The sequence below is a fragment of the Pongo pygmaeus genome, chromosome 2 (genome assembly GCF_028885625.2).
Source record: "Pongo pygmaeus isolate AG05252 chromosome 2, NHGRI_mPonPyg2-v2.0_pri, whole genome shotgun sequence".
In the NCBI taxonomy this organism is placed as follows: domain Eukaryota; kingdom Metazoa; phylum Chordata; class Mammalia; order Primates; family Hominidae; genus Pongo; species Pongo pygmaeus.
The window spans coordinates 182,440,735-182,451,098 of NC_085930.1; positions in this window are offsets into that span (position 1 = coordinate 182,440,735).

Here is a 10,364-nt window from a genome sequence, read left to right on the forward strand (position 1 = left end):
TTTCTATAACCAAATAGACAGGAATGGAAGATTCTCCCCAGGGCCTGAAAGCTTGAAGGGATGAGTAACTCCTCCCTTCTCAGGCCCAGTCCCAAGGTGCAAGGCTACTTGTGCCAGCAGCGTGTGCCAGCAAGATAGCAGAAGCAGGAAGAGAGCCGGCCAGAAGACACCTACCCTGGCCGGAAGACATGTATACCCAAAGATCGAGAAAGCTGGAAGACACCTACCCTGGCCAGAAGACACATATCCCTGAAGATCGAGAAAGAGGCCGTCTGGGTACTATGTAGCAGTCACATTAGACTGGGACATTTCCTGTTTACAGGAGACCATCAAATCCCTGCCCCATCCTCATTTGGTGCTGACGCCATTTTAGGCCTCAGCCTGTCTGCACCCAGGCACTCCTTAAAACAGCATGTTGCTCCACACCCCTCATGTTTTCTGTTGGCGTGCTCTCGGGGTTTGAACCAATACAAGAACCTTACAAATACTATGGAGATTTCTCTAATAAATGAAAAACAGAATTACCAATCAATTCAGCAATCTCACTACTGGGTATATATTCAAAGAGAAAGAAATCATTATATTGAAAACATACCTGCACTAGTGTTTATCACAGCACTATTCACAATAGCAAAGATACGGAATCAACCTCAGTGTCTATCAATGAAGGATTGGGTAAAGAAGATGTGATACGTATTTATACCATTTATACTACTCAGCCATAGAAAAGAATGAAATCATATATTTTGCAGCTACATGGAGAGAAATGCAGGCCATTATCCTAAGTGAAATAAAGAGAAAGTCAAATACCTCATGTTCTTACTTATAAGTGAGAACTAAACAATGGGTAGGCATGCACATACAGAGTGAAGTAATATACACTGGAAACTACAAATAGGGTGAGATGGGAGTGAGAGTTGAAAAACTACTTATTGGGTACAATGTTCACTCTTTGGTCGATGGGTACACTAAAAGCCCAGACTTCACCACTATGCAGTATATGCATGTAGGAAACCTGCACTTGTACTCCCTAAATATATAAAAAATAAAATAAAATAAAATGTTATTAGTAAACATCAATGAAAATTTTAAAACAGAAAAAAATACAAAATAATAACAATTTACTTGTAACTTCTGCTTATCAGGCAACTTGAATCTTTGCTTCTTGGTTGTAAATCTCCAAACATGGCCCAAATAAATTCTAATTTTTTAATTTGCTCCAGTTTTTTCCTTTAGGTCAACAGGTAGCAAGCAGCTAAGGATACCACTCCAATGAAATTCGCTCTTTATGAGTATAATTAGAACACGGGAATGACGATAACAACAAAATAAAGTCTAATGATGCAAAAGAAAGGATTATTGATAGGAATGATTTAATGATTATATGTTGGAGATGCTGGATAGGTGTGCAGGTCAAGTTACTTAGAAGGCTCATGCTAATTTTCAGATATAGTAAAACCCCAAGTACATCCTATGGTTGAGTTTTTCTAAATTTTTGCTTTGTGAATGTTTATGCCTTTGTCAACTCTACACGCTGAAATTATGATAAAAATCTTAATTTTAATGGAGGTATTGCAGTGTATTTGTATAATCTTTTACATTTATATAAAATAAACTATATATTCAAATACATATATATACACACATACATACTTATGTCAGATTTAAAGTGGTATAATATGAGATTTTTAAAATGTATTGCACACTGGCAAATGTATATATTAAATTTTGGCCCTAGTTTTACAAGGTACTGTATTTTTTTCAATAAATAGCCTTAAATTAAATTTAATCTGCCAATTTGTATATAGGAAAATTGTATAATATATTCATATTAAACAGAATTAGTTGATTATATTAAATAATCATAAATGTAGATAGAAACATGTAGATGCATTGTGTTATACTTTAAGTACTTTTCCAGAATGTTCACATTTACTTTACAGTTCACACTGTTGCAGTTATAGTTAATGAAGTAATAAAATGATATGCAAATTGCTTCACCTTTTCACCTACTTATATGGGAAAAAAACTGCTTGAGTAATAACTTTTAGGAAAGATATCTAGAAGCACCGCAAGTAACTTGTTCTTGCATTTGTGTTTTTCCTTATTTGTCTCTTTTATCTCATTCCCATGTGAGATGAATGAAAGGATTTCCCTGAAACGAGCAGGTATACAGGAGAGCATAAAGGGCTTATGCAACTAAATGCTTCACCCCTTGACCTTCCATTTTCATCATTAAAGACTTATTCCTTTGGGTCTCAAAGATTTAAACTACAAGGGAAACTTATTGAAATGCAAATATTCCTGGGAGAAATAACATCTTAAAATGTAATCTACTGATTTTTTAAAGCAATTAGTTAACTGCAGGTGAGAGAAGAAGAGAAGCAAAGAATAGACTTTAGATGTAGAAGGTGAGAACAATGGACAGGAGAAAAGAATGTTAGAAGCACCAAACGTAAAATGTACCCAAATTTTATTTAAGGTCAATCATCTCATTTAAAAAGTTTTAGATTTTTCCTAATATGTGAAAACTGCAAACTACAAAGGCTAGCATATAATTGTGTGTATGTCCACAACCTGTTATTCTCATTATGAAATATTTCCTATTCAAACGAATAGTAAAAGGGTTTTCTTATTATGAAAACTTTCAGATTCTAAAAGTATTAATTTCTTGAGAATTTTTTTGGTAACCTGTGTCTTTTATACTCTGTACCCTGGCTTAGAATTTCTTCAGCCTAAAATATAACTGAACATCCAGCTTTGAGGACAAAGCACGGAAAAGGGGAGCTTCAGAGAAATGGAAAGTGCAGCAGAGATCATGGAGCAGAAGGAGCTAAGGAAAGCAACTTCACAAATTTGTTGATGATCCCCTGGGCTCACTCTTGAGCAGTACATGGGATGACTGGACCTAAAAAGCATGCCAAAGACTTTGAGAACTGATCTCATGGAGAGAGTATTGTTAGTCCCAGACAGGAACTGAGTGGTATTCACACAGGATAGTTCTTAATAGTATTACAATGACGTTAAAACTGAACTGATATTAAAATCACAGCACACACTTGAAGGATCTGAACATAATCTTGTTAATTGCCAACCCAAACGAAAATGCCAACATTTCCCCTATTTAACAAGATTTAAACAAGATACAAGGGCTCAAACAAAATACTGAAAATGTCGGCCGGGAGCGGTGGCTCATGCCTGTAATTCCAGCACCTTGGGAGGCCAAGACGGGTGGATCACGACATCAGGAGATCGAGACCATCCTGGCTAACATGGTGAAACCCTGTCTCTACTAAAAAATACAAAAAATTAGCCAGGCATGGTGGTGGGTGCCTGTAGTCCCAGCTACTCGGGAGGCTGAGGCAGGAGAATGGCGGAAACCTGGGAGGCAGAACTTGCAGTGAGCCGAGTTTGCACCACTCACTCCAGCCTGGGGGCGAAACTCCATCTCAAAAAAAAAAAAAAAAAAAAGAATAAAAAAGAAAATGTCTAAGATAGAATACAAAGTTAGTGAGCATTTGAAGAATCAGGAATATCTTAGCTCACAACAAAAAAGACTATAAACAGATGCCAACTCTAACACAAAACAGATATTGAAATTACTTGACAAAAGATGTAAAGGACCTATTACCAAAATGCTGCACCAAATAATAGTGAGCACTCTTGAAATAAGTGGATAGGTAGAAAGTCTCAACAGATAAATAGAAGATATAAAGAAAAACTCAGTGAAAAATTTAGATCTAAAATATACAATAACTGAAAATTAAAAGCTCAACAGCAGAATGGAAATAACAGTGGGGCTAGTGAATGTGAAGATAGATTAATAAATATTATCTATATTTCTAATTAATTCAAGGTTAAAGTCTCAAGAAAAATTAGGAAAATATTTGGACTAAGTGAAAATGAAAATACGATATATTAAAACTTGTTGGATGCGGCCAAATCAGTGTTTAGGGGGAAATTTATAGCATTCAGTACTTAATCCTAAAACAAAATCTCAAATCAGTACTATAGATTTCCACACTAAGAAACTGAAAAGAAGACAAACAACAACAACAAAATAAAACCAATTTAGCAAAAGGAAGCAGATAATACAGAATAGAAATAAAATTTAAATCAGTAAAAATATAGAAAGTTAAAATATAGTCATTGGAAAGTCAATAAAATTGATAAAACTTCATCAAAACTGCAGAATAATAAAAAAGGAGAAGATACAAATGACAACATCAGAAATAAAAGAAGTAAATGGCCAGTTGCAGTGGCTCACACCTGTAATCCCAGCACTTTGGGAGGCCAAGGCTGGAGGACCACTTGATCCCAGGAGTTTGCCACCACCTTGAGCAATATCATGAGACCCAGTCTCCACAAAAAAAATAAAAAGGCCGGGTGTGGTGGCTCACTCCTGTAATCCCAGCACTTTGGGAGGCTGAGGCAGGAGGATCACAAGGTCAGGCAATCGAGATCATCCTGGCTAACATGGTGAAACCCCGTCTCTACTAAAAATACAAAAATTTAGCCGGGCATGGTGGCGGGCGCCTGTAGTCCCAGCTACTCCGGAGGCTGAGGCAGGAGAATGGTACGAACCCGAGAGGCGGAGCTTGCAGTGAGCCGAGATCGCGCCACTGCACTCTAGCTTGGACAGAAAGAGACTTCATCTCAAAAAATAATAATAAAAAAATAAAATTGTCTGGGCATGATGATGCACGACTGTAGTCCCAGCTGCTTAGGAGACTGAAGTGGGAGGATTACTTGAGCCCAACAGGTTAAGGCTGCAGTGAGCCATGATTGCACCACTGCATTCCAGCCTGGGAAACAGAGTGAGACCCTATCTCAAAAAACAAACAAACAAACATACGAACAAAAAAGGAAAAGAAGTAAAAAAGGGAATATCACCACTTACCCCCAACACATTAAAGAATATTGAGGGAATATTCCAAACAACTTATGCATATAAATTTGCATGAAATGGACTAATTCTTCACAAGACAAAAACTGCTAATATCATCCAAGTTGAAACAGACAGTACAAAAGGTACTGTAATTACTACAACAATTGAATTAATGATTAAAAACCTTTCAAAACGGAAAACTCCAGGCCAAATCGAGACCATCCTGGCTAACACAGTGAAACGCCGTCCCTACTAAAAATACAAAAAATTAGCCGGCAGTGGTGGCGGCGCCTGTAGTCCCAGCTACTCGGGAGGCTGAGCCAGGAGAATGGCGTGAACCCGGGGGGCCGAGCTTGCAGTGAGCCTAGATTGCACCACTGCACTCCAGCCTGGGTGACAGAGCGAGACTGCATCCGAAAGAAAAGAAAAAAAAAGAAAAGAAAAGAGGAGGAAAGAAAGGAGGAAAGAAAGAGAGAGAAGAAAGAGGAAAGATAGAAAGGAAAAGAAAAGAAAAGAAAGAAACTAATACAGTGAGTCACACACAAGTTTGAAATTTATTTCTCTCTTACTTGCCTGCAGAACATGTAAGCATTTTCTCTCCATGTCATCCAGGGACCCAGGTTCTCTTTTTCTTCTTGTTCTATGATTCTCTAGGATTTTGGAATGGCCATTTTCTGCTGGTAAGGTTTTGGAGAATAAGGATTTGCTTTAGGACTTATTTAAAGGTAAACAAACAAACGAACAAACAAACAAAAAACAAAACACCACACACACACACAGGTTTTGGTAGGCCAGGCTGTGCTGCTTTTGAAAGTGCAATCCCTTCAGAACCTCTTTGCTTCTAGTAAATTTCATATTAGTGGCCCAAACCAAAGATTCAATCTAGACAGATTTTTAAGCCTTTCAACTCACATTTATTAAATGATCTCCACAAAATCAGCTCAGCTAATTTCCCTGTCTCATTTTAAATGCAGCTACTGGATCACATACACACACACACACACACACACGAAAAAAAAAACCTTAAATAAGAAGGCAATAGTCTTAATCTGATTTTTGAAACTGGGCTACCTCAAACTGTTTGGGTTAAAGTGATAATTATCTCCTGTTAAGGCAGTTGGCTTTTCCAACCCAATAAGGCCTCAAGCTATTAGACTCTGAGTCAATTAGACAACAGACTCAGGCAGAGAAAGCCTTCGTTGGCACAACTGTTATCTCTTCTATCTCTGCTAGTCAGCTAGCTAATGCCTGCCTGACTTCAACCCTTGCCACTACAACAGTCAAGTTACCTCTGGGTGGTTATTAATTAAGCATATGTTTAATTAATGTTCTTGTCAAACATGCTGTACCCCATACAAGTGAATAGGGCTGAAAAGTTGACTTTTGGCTTTTTCGTTTCTTTTGCTCTGACTGCTTAAAATTCTGCTCAATCATCAACTAACCCTACACTGAAAATTCAGAATATAATGTTATAATTCTATCCCTTTTTCTATACCCTCCTCAATTTTTTTTTTAACCAAGCTTTTCACCATTTTCTCTCTTTTTAAAAATTTCCCTCATGTGTTCTCTAAGAAAGATTTTGTGATCCTAAGGCTTGTGAGCTCACAATTAGAATTAAGATTAACCTTGCTGTTTTTGGATCATGATATACTCTTCTCAGCCATTAGCCCTGAACCTCTTAGTGTTAAACTCTGATGACTCTAATGTTGCATATACTTAAAATATGTTTAGCTCTGGAGAGGTCTTTGAGAGCTCCCCATAAGCTATCAACTAGGCTTAAGAGGGAGATTCATTTCATAAGGAATGATGCTGCTTACAACTTAGGAGCCCCTAATAAATATCTGTTGACTACATAATGGGAGCTACATATGTATTTATGAGATTGATTAACTATTATTTTATTTTCCTGACTTTAATGAGGGCTTGTTGGTACAAGGCCTCATTCTATCAATAAGTACTTTACATGCTTTGACCTATTTAACCTTCAAAACAATCAAACAAACTAGGTGTTATCATTTTCCCTGTTTTCCTAATGAAGCGGAGAGAGATTAAGTAATTAATGTCAGGTCACAAGTGGCAGAGCTGGGATTCAATCCAACAATCTGGCTGCAGAGTCCGTACAGTTAACCGTGACATTCACCCAAAGAACTCTACAAACACAAAATCTATATTCTTTAAGAAAAAAATAAAAGACAATTCTGTTATAATATAGTTTCCAGAGTATTCTACCGTATCAGGCAAATAATTCAACATTTATTCTATAGTGTGGCATTTGTTAAGTAACTAGTCTCACAACAGACTATTAAATATATGCATTTGTACTGAGGGAAAATTAAAGAACTGATTTGTGTAGGGAATTTTTATTCGTTTTGGAAAATCCTTTGTTAAAAGACCTCTAAGTGATTGATTTTTTTTAATTTGCATAACACAGATTTACAAAATAAATTGGGTTAATTTTCAAGTGTGAAAACCCTCTGGGAATTGGTGGTTTTTCTTGATGTAGCAAATATCTTGATCACAGAGACTAACATTTCAAATAACATCCCTGCTTTCACAATCATGGGGCCTTATTTTATAAAGCCAATAGGATGTAATTACATTAGAGGTGTTATTTTTAAAAATACCAACAAAATTAATTTATGCTTCAGAGGGCTATGGGGAATTTCACATTTGTGTGTATCCACACGCACAACTTTAAACAGTAATATGAAACTGTTCTAGAAGTTGGATATTACCAAAACCTTACAAAATAGTAATAAGAACTAGTTTTGTCACATATTTTAAGAAACCAACAAAGAAAGCATTCCACTTTTGCCTTTGTAATCCAGCCTTTACAGCTTTTTACTAGACACCGTATAAGCCCTTATGGAATGAATTTTAAATCCTGCATTAGTTTTTTATTGCTGTGGTAACAAATTACCACATATTTGGTGGCTTAAAACAACACAAACTTATTATCTTAGAGATTTAGGGGTCAAAGTTTAAAATCAGACTGACTTGGGCAGGACTGATTGGCAGGTCTGGTTTTTTCCAGAGGTTTCAGGCAGAATTCGTTCTTTGCTTCTTCCAGCTTCTACAGGCTACCAGCATTCTTTGATTCATGGCTACATCACTCCAACCTCTGCTAACATCACTGACTTTTCTCACTTGGAGGCTCTTGCCTCCCTGCTATATGGACCCTTGTGATTATGTTGAGCACACTAAGATAATCCAGAATAATCTCCTCATCTCAAGATCTTTAATTTAATCACATCAACAAAATTTATTCTGCCATATAAAGTAACATATTCACACGCTCTAGAGATTAGAATGTTGACACCTTCGCCAGATCATTATTTTGTCTACCACAACAAATGCTAACCTATTTTTTGTATTTTATTATATGCTACCCTCATTTTATCTAATCTTTCATTTTCACCTGTTGAATAGTACTACTGTAAGTAACATACAAACAACATTTTTGAAATATAAATTAATTAGTTAAAGCAGTCCATCTATTTGTGCTTAACTGTTATGGTCCGGTAAGTTTACTGGGTGTCGTCCACTTTACTGTCTTGTCATCCTTAAAACTATTTTCTACAGCCAAGAGTTGGATTAATTGAATCTTTATAATTTTAAAAATAGTATAAAACACTTACCTTTAGTTGTTTTGTATTCATCTCTTTCACTCTCTCTTTTTTTGTTTTAAGATATGGAGTCTCCCTCTGTCCTCCAGGCTGGAGTGCAGTGTTGCAGTCATAACTCACTGCAGCCTTGAACTCCTGGTCTTAAGAGTTCCTCTTTGCCTGAGCCTCCTCAGTAGCTGGGACTACAGGAATTAGCCACTGTGCCCACCTAATTAAATTTTTTAATTTTATTATTATTAGTATTAGTGTTTTTGTAGAGATAGGATCTCTATGTTGCTCAGGCTGGTCTCAAACTCCTGGACTGTAGACGTTCCCCTGTCTCAGCCTCCGAAGTAGCTGGGATTATAGGTGCGGGCACTGCCCCGGCTCATCTCTTCTTTTCTAGAGACCTTATGTTTATATATTTAGTTAATTTTAACAAGACTTCTTAGTTAATATATTGATTTTAAATGCATATAAGAAAGCAATGTCTTTAAAAGCTGCCAGAGAGGAAGTATAACATAGACTTCAGGGCTAAATAAAAAGTAGGTTTTAAAAGATGTCAATAAACACATTTCCAAAATGACAGAATGGTTCGAGGCTGTGGGATGATAACAAATCTGTGTTGAATAACAAATGGCAGACACATTGTGTGATGCTCATATCAGGGGTGAGTGTGACTCTAGGTTCATGTCATTTATATGTCCATTAATGAAACTTTAAGACCTTTTTAAATTCCCACAAAACTACATTGGAAAAGAACAAGTAGTTTTGTAATTTTACAGTGGATCATCCTATGATAACAATTAATGCTTCATAAAGAGTCACTGTGGTACAGATTAGGAGCAGGATCTTGTTTATTGCCTTGTCAAGGAAGAAATCTTTACAAAAATAAAGGAATTGGCTGTTCTTACAATCTTCAGCTGCTGAAGGTATTTTGATTTGTTTTGGGAGGTGGTGATGGTGTGAATTTTAGGAGATCTTTCTGAGAAGAATAAAAGGCTATGACTATAATTACCAAGCGGGTGGAAGAAAAAGGATACCTGGTAAATTAGTGAGCCTTTGAACACTACTTTCTATCCGTTGGGCTGAGAAATGAACAGTTTGGAAAAAGGCTGGGAAAATGCCAGATTTTAGTTCATCAAATGTTGAGATGAGATCAGAAATAATTGGATAATGCATGAAATTATGAACTGTTTACATGACGTTTAAACATATGGTAATACACACCATGAGTGAAGAGTCTAGATTTTGATTAAATTAATAACTTTTTGGTGTTTCCCCATCTGTTTTCTCATTATACCTAAAAAAATCACTCTAAAAAGCATTCACTGAGTGTTTAGCATGTGTCAGACACTGCCAGTGCCTAAGTCAACTAAAATAATAACCTGCTTTTCTGGGGTTTATAATCAATTAGAAAAAGACAGGTGTATAAATGAATAACTGCTGTTTCAGGTTAAAATGGGTTGAAATTCCACCCTAGAATTTTTCCCCTTCCTCTGCACCTCACAACATGGAACATGTAAACTGCAACAACAACCACAAAAATAATCAACAGAAACCAAATAAGAAAATTAGCATAAACTAGTGCAATAACTGAAAACTGGCCCTGACGAAAGAAAACAAGATTCTGGAGTGGAACAGGAAGGCTTAATAAAGCCTTAAATAATATAGATAAACCAACGAAATGCTATATTGTGGATTTTCACTAATACCCCCAAAGTTGGGAAAAAGCAAATAAGTGGATATCTGCATCTTTTTATTCTTCTTACCAGAAAGCAATAAAAGCAATAGTAGGAAAGAAATAAGTTAAATTGAGAGACTGGGCTTGACTGCATATTTCTTAAGAAAATGAAGGCTCCACAGCTCCA